Source organism: Diceros bicornis, chromosome 7, assembly GCF_020826845.1.
Source record: "Diceros bicornis minor isolate mBicDic1 chromosome 7, mDicBic1.mat.cur, whole genome shotgun sequence".
In the NCBI taxonomy this organism is placed as follows: Eukaryota; Metazoa; Chordata; class Mammalia; order Perissodactyla; family Rhinocerotidae; genus Diceros; species Diceros bicornis.
The window spans coordinates 74,500,303-74,520,017 of NC_080746.1; the positions used below are offsets into that span (position 1 = coordinate 74,500,303).

The following is a 19,715-nucleotide window of genomic DNA, read 5'->3' on the forward strand; positions in this document are numbered from 1 at the left end:
TAGTTTTGTTAATAGTAATGTTGTATAAGACGTGTAAGGAAAAATTCATAAACTTTATTGGGAGATTTTAAAGAGGACTAAAACAAATGGAGAAAGATAACATATTCATGGATTGGAAGATTCAATGTTATATAGGTATGATTTCCCTAAATATTGACTTATTGATTAAGTGCAAAAAATAAAAAGTCCCAACAGGTTTTGTTTGTGGAACTTAAGTTAATTCCAAATTTATATGGAAATGCAAAAAGCCAAGAAGTACCAAAACACTCTTGAAAACATAAGAACAAGGTGGCAGTACTTACTCTACAAGACTTATTATAGAGCAAATATTATACTTATTATACTCTAACAGACTTATTATAGAGCAAATATAATTAAGTCAGGGTAGTATGGGTGCAAGGATAGACAAACACATCAAGAGAATATAATAAAGGACCCCAAAATAGACCCATGTTTGTATGTGCATCTGATATATGACAGAGGCAACCCTGCAGAGTAGTCAGGAAAAGATAAATTTTAATAAATTATCTGGAACAGCTGGATACTCATAAGAGGAGAAAAAAATACAACTACGCTCTTGTATCAAACAATATCCCAACACAACTGCAGGTAGATTAAAGGCCAATGTGAAAGTCATTGGAGATTATCTGCATGACCTCAGATAAAAAAAAATTCTTAAACAACACAGGAAAAGCATTAACCAAAAAGGAAAATATCAATAAATATTCAACTATATTAAAATTAAGAATGCCTGTTCATCAAACAGTTACATAGAGAGTGAAAAGACAAGCTAGGAGTGGAAAAAGATATTTGCAACACATATATATGACAAAGAATTTATATACAGAATATACAGAAAACTAAAAATAATTTAAAAAAAAAGACAGACAACCCAACAGAAAAATGGGCAAAAGACTTGAACAGGCACTTCACAAAAGAAGATAACTACCTAATCAACAATTTATAAAAAGGTGCTTAATGTCATTAGTAATCAGGAATGCAAATTAAAACCATGATGAGATTCTACTACTCACCCAGCAGATTGGCAAAATGCAAAAGTCTGACATCATCAACTGTTGGCAAGGATGTCAAGCAATGGGAATGCTCACAGACTGCTGGTGGGAGTATAAACAAACACTTTAGAAATGAGTTTAGCATTATCTAGTAAAGATGAAGATAGGCATATCCTCTGACCTAACAATTGTATTCCTGCATATACAACCTAGAGAAGCTTGTGCACATGTTCACCAAGGATGTATATATGCACAAAAATTTCATAGCAGCATTGTTCATAATAATCAGCAACTGGAAATACTCCAAATGCTCACTGACAACAGAGAGGATAAAATAAACTCTGGTACTCACACAATAAAAAGCAAATTAATGAACTTGGATTTCATGATGATAAATGTGCAAAACTGCAACACATAAAAAATAGATTCTGTGTGATTTATATAATGCACAAAAATAGGCAAGCTCAAACTATATTGTTCAGAGATGCAGTCATAGGCAGTAAAAGTATAAAGCAAAGGAACTGACTAATCTTAAATACAGAATGGTGGTCACCTCAAAAAGAGAGGGTCGGGATATGACTGTGAAGGGACACAACTGGCTTCTGGGATGATGTCAGTGTTCTATTTTTTTTTTACCTGGATATTGATTACACGGAATCACTTTATAAGTATTCATTACATACACATACAACTATATTTTATACACTTTGCATGTTTACACTTCACTTTAAAAAAGAAAGAACAAATATACTTCACACAGAGTTATTGTGAATATAAGTGAAGTAACGTATGAGAAGAGCTCTTTGAAAACCACAAACAACTACACACATACTCATTTTTAAAAGTTAGTCAAGGACTGAAACCACCTTCATTCATAGACCAAGCAAGCAATATCCACATGCTATAAAATCCCATACCTCAAAAAAAATGTTGTCACCTCAAAGTAATTAGACATGTCTTCTGTAATATCATAAAATAATATTTAATATTCTTCTTTTAGAGATTAATTCCTCTAGATTAAAACATTATCCTTTTTTAATATCCAAATACCTCTTGACAAAATATACTAAGCAGAGAACTAAAACTATAAAGGATTGTTAAAGGAATTGCAATATGAAGACTTGGGGATTTTCAGATTTAGAAGAAATAGACTCTATTTCACATCTCCTTACAACACTCCTATGTGAAAGGTCTTTATCCCCATTTAATAGCCTCTCCAAGATATTACAGATCAGAAAGCCATCATTAAAAACTAAAGGGGGAATTTTCACAAGTATAAGCAACCAATGGAAATAAACTTAAAAAATGAAAGAAAACAAAGGAAGGAAGGAAGAAATGAAGGAAGGGAGGGAGGAAGGAAGGAAAGGAAAAAGAAAAGAACTGAGGAAGCTAATTTATTTTTACTAATTCCCAGTTTTAAAAACACAATCTCACATATATACAAATTCCATTTTCAAATGTATATAGTGCATACAAATGTACATTATCTCACTTATTAAATTGGTAAGCAAGAGACATAACTGAGAATTTTTTAAATACTTCACTATGCTTTATAAAAAATAATTTAAATATGTATTGCTTTTCACAATATTAATTATTTGTTATAATGTATCTTTCATGATTTTTCCTTCTTGCTATCAAAGCCTTTTTTGTCACATATCCTATTTCTAAAGGGACCATGTCTCAGCTAGTGGGAGTGGAATTTCTGGGTCATATAGTAATTACATGTTTAACTTTTTGAGAAACTGTTAAACTGTTTTCTAAAGGGGCTGTACCATTTTACTTTCCCACCAGCAACGTACAAGGGTTCCAATTTCCCCACATCCTTGCCAACATTTGTTAGTTTCTGTTTTTATGATTATAGCCATTCTACTGTGTGAGAAGTAATACCTCATTGTGATTTTGATCTACATTTCCCTGATGATTAATGATCTTGAGCATCTTTTTATGTGTTTATTGGCCATTTGTAAATCTTATTTGGAGAAATACCATTCAAATCCTTTGCCCTTTTTAAAAATTGGGTTATTTGTCTTTTTATTGTTGAGTTGCAACGAGTTCTTTATATATTCTGGATACAAGTCTCTCATCAACATACGATTTGCAAATATTTTCACCTATTCTATAGATTGTCTTTTTGCTTTCTTGATGGTTTCCTTGGAAACACAAAAGTTTTTAATTTTGATGTAGTCCAATTTATCTTTTTTTCACTTATGATTTTGATGGCATACCATTGTCTAATCCAAGGTCGTGAAGAGTTACTCCTATGTTTTCTTCTAAGGGGTTTATAGTTTAATCTCTTATATTTAGGTATTTGATTCATTTTTGAGTTCCTTTTTGTATATGGTGTGAGGCAGGAATCCAACTTCATTCTTTTGCATGGGGATATCCAGTTTTCCCAACACCATTTGTTGAAAAGACTATATTTTCTCATTGAATTGTCTTACCACCTTTGTCAAAAATAACATTACTGTATTTAAGATGTGATTACTGTTTCCTTGTAACAGGAAATTTTTAATTGTGGCTACTTGCCTATGAACACAACTTGAAAAGTAGATTTTTGGAATCATTACATTGATTGTTCAAATTGCATGTAAACGTTCTTTAAATCTTATTTTTTCCACATTTTAATTTTACTACTTGGCAATTGAGACTAATTTTATGATAGCCTGATGTAGCTGACCAATAGTAGCTCTGAAGCCCTTTCTTTTTTTTTTTTTTTTTGAGGAAGAGTTGCCCTGTGCTAACATCTGTTGTCAATCTTCCTCTTATTTCTTTTTTCTCCCCAAAGCCCCAGTACATAGTTGTGTTATCATAGCTGTAGAGTTGTAGCTCTTCTATCTGGGACATTGCCTCAGCATGGCTTGATGAGCGGTGAGTAGGTCCGTGCAGGGATCCAAACCATGAACCCCAGGCCGCCAAAGCAGAACAAGCAAACTTAACCTCTACACCACCAGCTGGCCCCTGTGAATCCCTTTCTGCACTTCAGTTTCCTCCCTGAAGGAAGGTGAAAAGATTGGGCTAGATTATGTTTGATTGCTGTTCCCCCAGGGTATCCCATCTTCAAGTTGTTGTGGGGCAAAGAGGAAAGAGTAAGCTAAGAGGGAGAATTGAAGGAAGAGTTGAAGGGATCTGAGCAGTCAAGGTTTCATCCAAAGTTTATATCTTTGTTAGATTTCTATAAATAAGGATTTACTTGAAAAGTGAGTTCTACTGCTTACAAAAAGTCTGAAAGCTACAGAACTCTATGACTCCTGAGGAGAAAGAGGGGTGTGGAGAAATATTAGAGAAACGAAGATAGAGATAAAGATAGGTTTAAGATCAGTCCTGAAAAACAAACAATGAGAAATCCTAGGCAGGGAGGAATTGCAGCATGAGTATTAAAGCATCTGGATGGAGAACAGGAAGTTACTAATCGAAAGGGAAGGTTCGAAGAGTAAAAAGACAAAGCCCACCTCTATTTAATATTTTTTGTTTTGACTTCCAAAATAGCTAACGAGAGAACTTGTTTTCTTGGGTTTTTCACCTCTCTCTTCAAAACAACAGATGAAAATGTTCTGATTTAACCAAAATGTGTTTGAGCTGTGATTCTATTATCCTAAAATCCAATAACAACTATACTTGTTATTTTAAGGAATCAGCTAGCTACATTAATTCACTACCTCTAAATATATTTTTCAATATTTTCATGCAGTAAATGAATATGAATGTGAACACATAACGACTCCCTTGGAAATCAATTCCACTGCTAAAAAAATATATAGCCCTGTTTAGAATTCAAAAGATAGCTTCTCCTCTTTTAATGCTCTATTTCTTTTATTAAAATGAAAATTTTATTAAGGTATAACATATAGAGAGTAAAATGCACTAATCTTAAGTTCAGTCAATGAATTCACTCAATAAATTTTTACATATGTATTCTCCCATGTAACCACCAGACTAAAATATAAAACATTCCCAGGACCCTAGAAGCTTCTCACATGTCTCTTCTCAATTTATAACCCATCCCCAGAGATAACCACCATTCTAACTTCTATAATTGTAGAGTAGTTATGCCTCTTCTTGAATTTAATAAAAAGAATCACATACTCTTTCTCTATCTTCTACCTCCTCTAATCTTTATCTAGCTCTATTTCTCTCTTTCATCTACTTCTCTATTTTCCACATAATGTCTGTGAGATTCATTCATGTTGTTGTGAACACCAGTAGGCTTTTATTGCTGTGTAGTATTCCATTGAATAAATAGATCACAATTTATTTATCCATTCTCCTGTTGATGGACATCTGGGTGCTTACAGTTTGTGGCTATTTTGAATAAAATAGCTATGAACATGTTATGCATTTCTTTTGGTGGACATAAGAACTCATCTTTCTCTTCTTTTTTTTTTTTTGGTGAGGAAGATTAGCCCTGAGCTAACATCTGTTGCCAATCCTCCTCTTTTTTTTTTTTTTTTTTGCTGAGGAAGATTGGCCCTGTGCTAACATCCATGCCCATCTTCCTCTACTTTATATGGGACACCACCACAGCATGGCTTGACAAGTGGTGAATCAGTGTGCACCAGGGATCTGAACCTGCGAACCCCTGGCCACCACAGCAGACTGCACGCACTTAACCACTACGCCACCCAGCCACCCGGAACTCATTTTTCTTGGGTATATACTTAGGAGTTGAATTGCTGTTATAGATAGAAATATGTTTAACTTTAGTATATAATACCAAATAGTTTTCAAAATCGGCTTTAACAATTTACCCTCCCATCAGCAGTGTATGAGAGTTTTAGTTGTTCTATATCCTCACCAACAAATGAGGCACTGTCAGTCTTCTCAATTTTAGCTTAAATGCTCTATTTGTTAGAAAGATGATATCTTACTAACTATAAGATAGAATATACATTATCCTTCTGTCCTCAAAATGTGGTCCCAGTCAGCAGCCCTGAGGAAAAGCAGCAAGGACATTATCTGGGAGCTTATTAGAAACACAGAATCTCATGCCTCACCCCAGACCTACAGAATCCAAATCTGCATTTTAGTAAGATCCCCAGGTGATTTGTATCTCGATTATAACTTAAGATGCACTTTTCTAGCTGATAAAATGTATAAATTTCTAGAATGATTAAAATATTCCCTAAAAATCTTCCCAATTGAATCTCTATTAATGAGCAGATATGTTCCAGTAACATATTGCTTACATGAATTTAATTATCAGGACAAGGTTCTAGAACGTATAACTGACCACTTATAAGGAGAAGAGGTAATCATTAGGACCAAACATGGGTTCACAAAGCAAGTCCTGTCATATTAACGTCTTTTGTTCCTTTGTCAGTACTTTATTGCTACATGAGTAGTGCATTAGAAATAACGTACAGTCATATGTCACTTAATGATGGGATATGTTCTGAGAAATGCGTGGTTGGGCGATTTCGTCCTTGAGTGAACATCATAGGTGTACTGAAAGGGAACAAAATTTGCCACCGCAAAATATGTCTCATGAGGATTATTTTAGGCTGATTATTTTTAAGAAACAAAAGACTCAAAAAGTTTTTCTTGTTATCTCCCCCTTATCTGCCTAAAAGAATTCAGATAAAAAACCCTGTCTCAGGAAGTGAGCTATCACCTTAGTATAACATGAACTAGGTAGTAGGCACGGAAGAACCTAGAAAAGCCTATCTATTGGGCTCCCCCTGTGTTCTTCTGTTTCTGTGTGGCCAAACACTTGTCTTCCAAACGCTTGCTCCTTTTCAGCTGCCTATGAATTGCCGTCCTTTCCTTTGAAGTCCCTGACTCTCCCCACCTCCAATATCTTCTTTTGGCTTTAACTAAGGATGGTATTTAAGGTGAGGGCTTCAGCCATTTTGGCAAGTTACTTGGTTTTCCTGGGTTTCTCCCATGTATACACGTTATTAAACTTTTGTTTCTTTTTCTCCTGCTACTCTGTCTCATGTCAATTTAATTCTCAGACCAGCCAGAAGAACCTACGAAGGTAGAGGAAAATGTCTTCCTCCCCTACATACTTACACAAACCTAGATGGTATAGCCTACTACATATCTAGGCTGTATGGTACTAATCTTAAGGGACTATCATCATATATGCGGTCTGTAGTTAACCAAAACAAATGCAGTCTGTAGTTGTTAGGCAGTGCATGACTATATCTGAATTTCAACAAGCCATTTGACAAACAGTCTCAAATATCCTGGCTATACTGTAAGTTTCTTACAGTAGGACATTGTTTTAACAGCCCTTTGTATCTCTAGCATCTATCCAGCATACAGAAGTCACTTAATAAATGTTTGTTGAATTTTATTTAATTAATTAAGCCTTGTGGATATATGAATAAATGTGGACTAAATGCTAGTATGCTCAACAAAGTTTCTAATAATTAATAGGTTAAATGACAGAATCAGGATCCAAAAAGATCTCAACAAAAATAAAAAACACAAAGAATAAGAAAGAGAATATAACCATAGATATGGGAAAAAAGAAAATAAGAGAATATCATGTCAACTCTATGCCAATATATTTTTAAAATCTAGAGAAAATGGATTATTTTCCTTCAAAATATAAATTAACAAAACTGACTTAAGAAAGGGTAGAAAATATGAACAGACCTATAAAATACTGTTATACATCTATCTCTTTTAAAAGTGTGAAGATCAAATGGTTTTACAGGTAAATTTTTTAACTTTTAAAGAACTGACAATTCCTGTGCTCTCTAATAGGCAAAGATGGCAATAGATAATAGACAACTCCTGTGTTTCCAGAGCATAAACAAAGATGGAAAGCTTCCAATTCATTTTATGAAGCTGGCATGACCCTACAATCAAAACTCTATAAAGATAGCACCAAAATAAATGAATCATAGATATAATTCATATATACAAAATTAAATTTCAGCAGTATAAATATACATATATGTATAAATATATATGGTAACTAAGTAGCTTATTTGAGGAATACAATGATAGTTAAGCACTGGAAAATCTATCAACATGTTTTACAGAATATTAACAAAACCAAGGAATAAAAAAATATTTAATCAATAATGCCAAAAAATACTTGAAATTTTAAAACCATACTAAATCAAAAGATCTAATAAAGAAAGGTCAAACGAATCTAACTAGAGAAAATCTATCTGGAATAAATGCAAGCTCCTGCACTTAGCTCCAAAAAAACCAACAGCTCAAGTATAGGATGGATGAGGGAGACGTCGTAACTAAAAGGCTTGTGAGTTTTAGTTGGCAGTAAGATTAATGAGTCAACAGTGTGATGTGGCTTCCATAAAAATTTAGACTCCATTAATAAAAGCATATTATCTATGACAACAGAGGTGACAATTCCACAGTATAATGTAGTGGTTATACTGATAGATTCAAATCCTGACCTTCAAATCCTGGCCATCATGTTTTAGTAATGTCACCTTAAAATTACACAATTCCTGAGTCTCAGTTTCCTCATCCATAAATTGGAAATAATAATACATACCTCCCAGGGTTAAGATAAGACTTAAATGAGATAATACTTGGTACATAATAGTGTTTAATATACAAAACAAAACTTTTAAACAAGTTGTCCAAGAATTCTTTCATTCAACAATATCTACTGAGTGCTATTAGGTTCCAGGCGTTGCTCCAGTCACTAAAAATTAAACAACGAACACACAGAAAAAATTCCCATCCACGTGGAGCTTACATTCTGGTGGAAAGGAGGAAGTAAATTCTCTATCGTTGTTCCCCCAGCATGGACTGGACGATCATGTACATGAAATTACACCATAAAAAGAGTGATTAGAACACCCTTTCAACTCTGAGGTTCCATGATGCAGACTATGCATCTATGATTTGAAGTATAAATACTACATGAATACACAGAAATGCATTCCCGAGTTCTAATCTATCCATAAAAGGCTTGTAACAACTACCATACCACTGCCATCTCCTCTAGCACCAACACCATGGCATTGCTGCCTGCAGGCAACCTCTTTGATTTCACAGCTGCCCTCTCAGATACCGTATATCATCCATCCCTCCAGATGCTGAACTCATAGATGCCTCCACTGCCTCAGCTACTTTCCTTTTCTCCACTGGTGCCCTCTTCACCAGGGAAACAATATGGAGTCATTAGTGGAAAGAGCTTAGCTTTTATCATCAGACAAACCTGGGTTCAAATTCTAGATCTAGCATAGCCAGTCTGCTGCCTCCACTAGGAATCTTCCGGAACTTAAAGGTCAAGCCTACAATCCCTGGCCATGTTTGGCTGAGGCTGAGCCCCTCCTGGGGGATGCCTCCTGGGTACACAGGACACTGGAGCCTACACCAAAAAAACCTTGAAGGCAATAGAAGGTTACCGACTTCACACACAATCTCAGCCAGCTGCCTCCACCCGTAACCTTTTAGGGCCTAGAAGTCAGGTCTGCAATCACTGGCCAAACCAGGCTGCGTCTGGGCCCTCCCTAGGGGATGCCTCCTGGGTCAAGTCTCCTGTCTGCTAGCTGCTGCCTCTTTAAGTTCACTATTGCTTCTTCAGTTATGGCTACAGTCACAGATCATGCCCTGAGAAAACTCATACTCAAATTCACTCTGTACTCAAGTCAACTAGTCTCCACAAATTATGAAACTCAAAAACAAAGATATTGACCCTATAATAAGGAAATTTTAGTTTCAATCGATTCGTTGATTTGCAGGTGAAGAGGTTCTCAAAGTGCCTATTGCTATAGAAGAGTTAGTATTTTCTCCCAAAAGTACTCTAGAGTCACTGTGTTGGGGAAATTGGAGGATGATTTCACATTACATTTTAGTAGTGTTCATTTTTACCCCTTCAATAAAGTATTTTGAATATAATACTCTTTAGTTTTGGCCAGATTCTCCTTTTAAGGACATTCACTTTAATAATAGCTAATGCTTACATGGCACTTACCATGTGCCAAGCACTTATATTTACTCACTCAATCCTAAAACAACCTAAGAAGTGAGTACTATTTTACAGATAAGGAAACTGAGGCCTCAAGAGATTAAAGCAACAGGCCCAAGTTCACACTGCTAGAAAGTGGTGGAGTATGCTCTTAGCCACTGTCACAAGCTCACTTTACCCCAAACTGATTCTCCAGCACTGTACAGGTAAGAGGAATAAAATTAGAGTCAGCAAGCGATTTCTACTCTTCAGAATGCTTGACAAAAAAAACTAAGAATAAGTTTTAAAATACAATTCTAAAGGGGAGGGAGGGGCAGGAGGACAATAAAAATTCAAGGGAGGAGAATTTTTTTAAACTTTTGGGACAAGAAGATATTCAAAGCATCAGTATTTTCAATATTATATTGCCCTAAAATTGATATCTGTGCAATCTATGCTTCTATCTTCAGGTTGAAATTACTATCAAGTGCTTCAAAAGAATTTAAGCATCTACATCTAAAAAGAAACTTAAACAGATCCAGTTTCTGCTTAATGGCTGCTCACTGTCTACTGCAATATATTATTTGTCATGTAGTAAAACACCAACTGAGAGATAACTGGCCTCAATGGCCTTCCTGTACATTGCTGGAACAGATAGAAAGAAAAACATCAATTCAGAAAGAAACGTAGACATGTAATATGGAGTGGGGAGAATTAAAAAAAAAAAAAGGGAAAGAAAACAAGTGTTTCTGTCTAAGTCCAGAGAGAGATCTACTGCTGCACACAATAAATGTCAGAGGTGGTGTGGTGTGCCTATAAGCCAAGAGCCAATCATCAGTAACCTTCAAAGACCTTACTTATGCAGCACAGTGCTCCCCCTTAGCAGGAACAGAGGCTTGGAAGCAAAAAAATGCAAAAGATAACGGGTCATCTTAGGGAAATGAACCATCTAACTGGTCCAAAGGAAAGAGAATTTGAGAATTTCTGTGTGGGAATATAAAGCTGATGGAAATACAGGCAGTCCTCACTCTGCACTATATACCATGTTAACTGAAACTAGTGCATATTGGAGCCAGGTCCTCACTTTGCAAGGTTCTGTAGTAACCGAGATGAAATCATGACATCCGAACTATGTAAAGCTCAAAGCAGAACCATGCAAAGAGAGGATACGGTTCTGATAGACATGAGTTTCAGTTAACATCGAGCCATGCAAAGCAACGACTGCCTTAATAACCGAACCTACAGAAATTCAACATCACATAAAAATATGCTCAGCTCCTGATTATCCTGATTATCCAAGCTCCTGATTATCTAGCTTGTAGATTATCTGGGGGTAATCTCATGACTTACTTGCCTATTAGAGGCAGCTGTATTATAGAGCTGAAATACCCTGGGACTTCAATCCAGGACATCTGGGTTTAGATTACAGTACTGCCATTTAATGGCTATGTGACCTTGGGCAAGTCATTTTCCCTCTCCAAACCCTAATTTCTTTGTCTATAAAATAAAGATAATGACATCTACCTCCCACAGTTGTTCTGCAAATGAAATAATAAAATAATAGTAACTAATGTTTAATGAGAGCTTACAACATATCAGGCACTTTTCCAAGTATATTTTGTATATTGAAATCTCTCAAAAACTATAAAACAGGTTATTATCTCCATCTTATGAAAGCACCCAGAAATATGTCTGGTATATGGCAATTGCCCAATATATGTTTGGATCTATTTCATCTATTTCATTACTCATTATTGCCTCCATCCATGGCAATGAATAGGTACTGAAAAGAAAATGAGAAAATCTGAAATCTGTTCATTTATTAGATGCTTCAAAAAACTGTTGCAAGAGGAGAATTAAGTTCTTAAGAAAATAAGGAGGTTTCTTATTCCTAGAGATTCCTTTATCCTCCTCCTCTTGAGTGCTAGTTGTACTCTAAGATTCTGGAAAAGGTTAACTAGCAGACTTCAAAGACAGCCAACTCTGTTGATGACAAAAACCATACTCAGAAAACCTGGCACTGGCTACTGCTGCCAGCCTGGCCATTCATGCAATGAATTAATGGCTGTATCCCAACGCCCTGTCTATCTCATCCAGCCCAACCTCCTTCACAGACACAACCCTTCAGATGCTAACACTTCCTTTCTAAAGTTCTCATTAGCCACTTTGGGTTAGAAAGCAAGAGCACTGTCTAGGGTCACACTGTGGAAATGCACTCTATCAAAGTCATCTTTTAGAAGAGTGAAGGGAAGAAGCTAGAAATATTTTACAGCTTTTCATCATGAGTCCACCAGCATGGATTCATTTATTAAATTAGATTCCTAGCCATTTGTCACTTTAGAAGGCAGAGTGGGCATGGCACTTTGAGGTTGATATACAGAATAGGGAATTTCATTGAAAGTTCTTGTGTAAAGAGGCAGCACAGAGCCCTATCCCAGAATGGTATAAACAGGATGTCAGAGCTGCAACCTCTTTGGAGATCATAGGACTTCCCATTCTACCAAAGAAGGATCTAATTCCTAGAAAGAAGTGACTTAGCCAAAGTCACTCAAAGTTTATTGGCAGAGCTGAAACTGAAACTCTTGCTACCACACCAAGCTGCGCAACAAGTACACTAAGCTAGAGAAAAGAGGGAAAGGGAGAAAAGAAGAGAGCGTTCAAGACTACATTAGCCTAGAGCCATCCCTCATCACTGCCTTACTCACCTTTCCCAACTTCTGCTCTGACTGCATCTAAATCCAAGGAAAGCTGAGTATAGAAGCAACAAAGAGCCCGCTTGGTCCCCTCTCCTGCAACGTGATAAACACACTTAACTATGGCCCCTCACTGACCCCTTCATACCAACAAATGACTCAAATTGTTCTACCTTGAAGAATAAAATATGGCTTAAGTCTACTTCCTCTTTCATATCAGAGCCCTATAAAAATGCTACACTACTGTTTTATGAGCCCAAATACTGATAAATCTGTAGCCCCACCCCTGGCTCAGGTTTTCAGTGACTGGCTACATTCTTCAGAACTATCCTGTTCTATGCTTTTCTCCCTGACTCATCACACCTTCACCTTTCTTTCCCATCTACTTGTCTATTTCAGTGGTCTCCAAAGTGGCTCACATATCCTATTAGTACTCTACATAAATATACTGGTGTATATTTATTTATTTAAAAAGTAAGAAAAACTAATCCTTACCCAAACTTAAACACAGATTAGCACTCTGGGTCTATGTGCCAGGCATTAATGTGTCACATCCTGTACCAGAGGAAAGAGAGAAGACTGATTATGGATAATATTATCTGGTTTTTAACTAAATTAACCCTGAATAAATTCTCAATGGTTTAAAAAGATCCTTCCAAAGAGATCACAGTTTGAAGATAATATTAATAATATAGGCCTTAGTGACAATAAGACTATGACCAAGCTAACACTTGTACTATAGGAGTAGCCCTTTAGTAGCCACATTACAGGATAAAACAATGATGATCCAAGCAGATCTGACAAGAAATAGGCCAAGGTTTTTTTACGCATCAAGACAATTTGAGACATAGATTTATATCTAGTATCATTAACAGTGTACCTTACCCTATTGTACTTTGAAATGTTAAATAATAAGAATATAAAGCCATTACAATCAGTAAGACATTTAAAACTAAGCGTATAGATAACTGCTGCAATTTTTCAATAATGTTTAAAATCATACAATATTCAAGCCAATATTTTACAAAATTTCACCAAACTTAATGTTAAATATTTAGAAACCTCCTCTGAAGTCCTTTAATTATAAAAGACGAAAAGCCACATGCTATTAGAAAAGCACTTGTTCATCCTGATGCTATAAAAATGGCTAAAATAATACACAGAAAACAATATGGCAACAAATTTAAATACATTCTCTTGCTAAAAAATGTCAGAGTTCCCACAATGCACAAATCTGTGACCATTTATCTAGAATGCAATGTGAATGATGTCCTCTGCGGTTGTGCAGTGAGTACTGCCACAAACAATGTTGGAAGTTGCATAGAAAACACTGCAGATTTGTAAAAGAAAATTATGTCATGTAGGATGCTTGTTTTTCAGATAAATGAATGTACATATTTTTGAACATGCCTCAGTTTATGATATTTGATAGGCAAAGTGCTATTTTTGAGTGAGCCACTAAAATATGTAGCAAAGAAGATATAATCTCAACCATGTTACTTTTTTAAATAAAAGTAATTTTTAGGAAAAACTGACTAAGTGTAGCCACTGGTGAAATGGTTGCCCTAGCTGGACTAAAGCAAAAAATTAGGGATAAGATTACAGAGATAGCACCATGGACTTCACTAACCATATCATTCATAGCCAAGCAACTGCGGCACAATGTTGAAGCCAAGTGCTACATGATGATGCAATTACTTTTAAAAATAGACCTGTAAAACATAGTTAAATCTTTACAATGCTTTGAAATGAGATGGGGAGTAACCGTGAGAATTGTTTATACCACCCAGATGTTCCACTACTTATCTCATGGCAAAGTTTCCAAACTCAAGGATAAGGAACCAAAAAACTAGTGTACCAAATGTGCTCACCTTTTATGTGATGACAAGTAACTGTGTATGTCTGTTACCAAGTAGCTAGATTACATAGACAGATAGATAAATAGATATATACATGCATGCATACATACATACCACACATACATACCTCAAACTTAATCTGTCTCTTCAAGGTAAAGGTGATATTTTATCAAATGAGAAAGTAAACGCTTTCCAAAGCAGATTCACGCTATGAAAAACTATTTTGAAAACATATGTTTGGAAACGATTCCATCATAGTGTGATTTTGTTACCAAAAATTCTATGTCTATCACCTACAAAAACTCTCATGTTTTCAATTTTAAAATTCACAAAAGAATATTCTAACCTGTTTAAGGATGTTCCAAAGAGATTCAATGGGTTTTGAGCCCCTTTATTAAAAATATGAAAATGCTATACCTTCAACCTCATTGGCAAAAACAACCAATCACTGTCAGGGAAGATGGAGATGTACTCACCTAGATTTTAACAAAACTTTTTGCATATTTTGTATAAAGGATTAATAAATTAGTATCACATTTTAATAAGTGCAAACAATGACGTACCTCTTCCATTTGGATCTACTTTTTTTCTGAGGTATCATTTTCAGCTGTGGTAGCATTAAAACCATGGAGTAAACTGAACTTAGAACCAAACCTTTAAATCACTTCATCACAAAGTGTTAAACTAAGACTTTTAAAAATAACGCAGCATATTAAATTATAGGGTTTGGGGGACCACTGTTAGTTTTAAAATATTATTTATTTTATCTATACTTCTCTCTTTTTAATATCTACTTATTAATATTTTTATAGAATATATTAGCACAATAGTAATGTATATAATTTTAAATACATATGCACATGTGTTAGGGCACATGTTCATAAACATTTTGCTGATGATGTGCTCTATCCAAAAAGTTTGGAGACCACTATTCTATTATAGTCAGAAGTTCTCCCAAATAAGCCTTAAAATTATCTTGCCAGAGGAATTCTTCCAGCCTCACCCTTACCAACAATACCCTTTGGCTATCCAAACCACCTAAAATCTCTATTTCCTTTTCTCCTTAAACATCCTAAATTCTGCTCCTTTCACTTCAGCTACTAAAAATGTTACGTTCACCCCAATCAGGCAGGGAGGAGACCAACTAGTGCTACTAGGTGATGACATTCAAACATTTTTTAAAAAATCAAAGATATTTACTTTTAAGATGCATTAGCCATATATTTATTTAACTAAATGAAGGCTTCATTTTAGACAATTTAGGAGGACCAAATAATTTAATGCCCCTCTTACTGAATTTAATAAAATTACATTTTTGTTTTTAAATTATCGCAGATATAAATTTGTTAAATAGGCAAAACTAAAGACCATATAATCATAGCCTCATAAAATTTAAAGGACATTAATAGAAATGTCCTATTTGATTGGTATTTTAATAATAGAAACTAGCGTATGCACAGATCAAAAAGGAAGAACAGAATAACCCAAAGATGTGAAAGTGGTGCTAAGAGAATTCAAAAAAAAAAATTAGCATACAATATGAAGGTGTATACTTTTTCATAAACTTTACTCATACAGCTCCTGAAAACATTAATGAGTTTTCCATGTGGACATAATGAAGAAATTAAACACAAAATTCACAACTAAGACATGGCTAATTATGATGCGTGTTTCGGAAAAGGTCCCAAGGTGTCATAATTAAAAGCTGAGCTATTTTTTATTCTTTCCCTGCCATGCCATACCTAAGAATTAAGAGTCCCCAAGTTCACTCGTCCCACTCAATTTAGGCTGCTATACATATTTGCCTTGGAGAGGAAAAGCCTGTTACAAAATGCTACACAATTTAAAAAACGTTAAGTATTCAGTGTACACGACCCTACCTTAGCATACTTGTAAATCACACAAACCTATACAAAAAGTACAAACGGAGGCATTCTCTGGAACTGTTGTCTGTAAAAGTGTAAAGGGTATAACCTCAGAAAAGCTGAAAATTTCTTTGAATAACGCCTTATAGAATATTGTATTAAAATGAAAATTAAATGTAACATACAATTTTAGTTGTTCTAAGATTAAAATTCTTTTTTGTCAATATGTCTACTTTCAATATGCATCTTTATAGTGGGAAAGGACTACCACTAAGAAATTTTAAAATAGTCCAATTTTCCTCCAGTGTGTATTTGGATCTTCAGACTCAAGAGTAAAAAAATGTTCCTGAGACTCAGTTAACCAATATGCTGTGTTCCAAGTTAGTTAAACTTTGTTCAGTTGCTATATTATTTCACTCTTTAGTTTCTCTTTACTTGGGTTTTGCGTCTTATTAAAGAACTCAACTGACAGTCCTAAAGGAAATGTTCCTAAAAGCATCATAACTAATTTAATATGACTAACGGGATGTTTTTAAACTGTGTTATACAACTCTCACATCTTTGTTCCCCTCCTTTACTCAGCTTCAGAGACTTTCTTTTTAACGGAGAGATTTCCTTATATTTTTCATGGCATTATCAACACTGCGAGTCTCCAGCATGCCAAGGCAGTGGTAAGGAAAACAATAGGTTAAGGCCATTGGTAACCTATTGCCATAACTTCTCCAGCCTATGTGACCACCAGGCCCTTTTCAGAAAGTGATTATGTCACAAAGTCATAGAAGCTGCAAAATCTCAATAGATGTATTTAATTTGGAGAAACAAGTTATTAAACACCAGAAAACTTCCAAACCAAAAACAGAAAAGGCTTGCGGGCTCAGAGAAAAGGCATTCAAAAAGTTATTAGAAAACATGAGATCCCAGATTACAAAACTGAAAAGGGTGGACTTAGCATCCCTAATTGAAAGTTATCAAGAGTAGAGAGGGGTGGTTGCTGTTACTACTGCTTCTGCTACTGCTACGTCTCATCATCATCATTGTATAATAATAATTTGTATTTCTTCCAAAAAATTTGAATCACTCTGAGGATTAATTTATTTTCAAATTATCCCTCAACAAAAAAGAAGTTATGGAATATGCCAACTTTACATATTAAATTGGGAAAACTTGATTACAAATATGGGGCACCTAAAGACCTGAAACAAATAAAAGAAAGTCAGAAATAACACCCAGATCTAAAAATTTCCAGATATTGCCCTTTCTTCAAGAACATGCTTGCCAACTGAAAAGAAAAAAAGTTTTTTACAGTGCAAGATACAAGATTTTATTAACTCATAGAATAGTCCAGATCATCAGTTCATATATTAATAAGCCACTTATTTTAATTTTCATACTTAGTTGACGTATTTGAAGGAAACCAATCATGTGAAAAATTCCTCTGTACCTTAAAATGTATTGACGGTGTCCCTGACCACAAAACTGATCTAAGAAAGAGAAGTGCAGTGGTTAAGCTTCTAGGCTATGGCCACATCACGTTCATGATAGACATGGCCTTTCTAGGAGTCACGAAGACACAAGTATGAGACATTTAAGTGTCAGACCTACAGGATAGTCAATAATACTATCAAATGTTTACCCCATGTCCAATGCTCTTCAGGATGTTACCTCAAATAGCCTATTCCTGATCATCCTTTAAGTCACATCTCAAAGGCCACCTCCTACTAGAAGCTTTCCTTGACATAGGTACTTCTGCTCTTACATATATCTCCATTATAGCAACTAGCACACTGTATAGAATTACCCATATTCATACCTCCTCACTGGGACCATGCATTTTCATCTTTGAAATCATGTAATCAAACAGTTCCCACCTTTTCACTACCAACGATACTTTTATTAATCCTTCCTCATAAATCCCATTTTTTGAAAGATTGTTGCCTACCAAACTAGCCACACTTATTATATAATAATTACATATTTTCTAATTTTTATTAGTCAAAGATATATAACTGACATTTAAAGCTTCTGATCAGCATGGCATTATTCACTTATATTGGTATACGGGAAATGTAGCATTGGTTTAGGTCCGGAAATAAGTATGAGATAAAATAAATGAGCACTGACATTATATAGAAGAGACTGGAAAAAAAATAGGGACAAAAAAGCCAGCCCTAATTTATGACACACAAGCTTTGTTTCTAGTGAATAATATCCTGAAGCAAAACCCAATTGAAACATTTATTCACATCAAGTAGGAAGTTGGACAGTATGACTGGCAAGGTTTATCTACCCTGCATACCTTTTATTGAATGAGGCAATGAATATGAAAGCACTTTGAAAACTGAGTTCTATAAAACATAAGAGAATTAAGGGCCCTTTTCATGCCAAGGTTCTACTACTTATCACATAACTATTGTCAATCCTAACACAATTGTCCAGAACTGTTCCATGCACTTCTACATACGGTATCTTCAAACTTAATCTTCCTAAAACCCTATCTGATAAATTCTATCACAATCCTCACTTTAAAAATTAGGAAATTGAGACTTAAAAGAGATTGCACAACATTTCCAAGGTCACACAACTAGTTCAGCAAATAAGATTTCAGAGGAAAAATTCATGAAATAAAAATTGAAAGTTTAATTTTGGTTTTTCACATGCAGGTCTATCATTCAAGTGAAAAACGTGTTTCCATTTTTTCTTAAAAATGAAAGCAAGAAAAAGCAGATTAAGATGTGTATATGTGACATAAAGAACTTCCTAGTGTTGATCATTCAAACACATAACCAAAGAATACTATAAAATCCTCTTTTTTACAGGCTTTCAAAATAAAGAGAGCTTCTTAACTGATTAGAATGGAGAAAGGGTGATCAATACACTTTTGGAGGATGGAGAATGACAGAAGAAATGACCTTTCAAATCTCTTCTAGTCCTAAGAGTTGGACTTTTCTCAAATTTGAGAGTTGGACATCCAAATGCTACAGTTAGTCACTACTCTATCCCAAGTCTGCCAGACAGCTAATGAATTCTCCTTTCTAGGAAAGAAAGGAAGGAACATGTATTGCTATCTCTATTTCATGCAAGAGGAAAAGAAACAGATTATATAATTTGCCAAAGATCACGTAGCATGTGTGTAGTGAAGCTGAAATGGGAAGCCAGATCTGTATAATTCTAAGCACAGTACCACTTCAACAGTAGCAGATAACATGTATTAAATATTTATTTTATACCAAGCCCTGAGCTTAGTGCTTTACATTCATTTATCTCATTTAATCCGCACAATAACCCTATGATGTAGCTATTATTATTGCTCCCATTTTAGAGATGAAGAAACAGAGAGTTAGGGATTACACCATGGATATATTGGGGATGGATGGGGCGGCTGACTTCTCCTACATAGAAGGTTT

At 35.0% G+C, this 19,715-nt stretch overlaps 1 protein-coding gene across 3 annotated transcripts in view; it reads right to left on the minus strand.

Annotated features, from left to right (window-relative positions):
* The window catches only part of SOX6 (SRY-box transcription factor 6), a 573,709-nt gene that overhangs the window by 544,688 nt on the left and 9,306 nt on the right, over positions 1 to 19,715 (minus strand). Inside the window, exon 1 of one of the 3 annotated variants that reach the window (XM_058546047.1) lies at positions 1,035 to 1,130. The exons of the other annotated variants lie outside the window; for them this stretch is intronic. The gene's annotated coding sequence lies outside the window, so the exon portion shown is untranslated. Of the gene's footprint in view, positions 1 to 1,034; positions 1,131 to 19,715 lie in introns of those variants that run through there. 3 annotated transcript variants of the gene reach the window in all.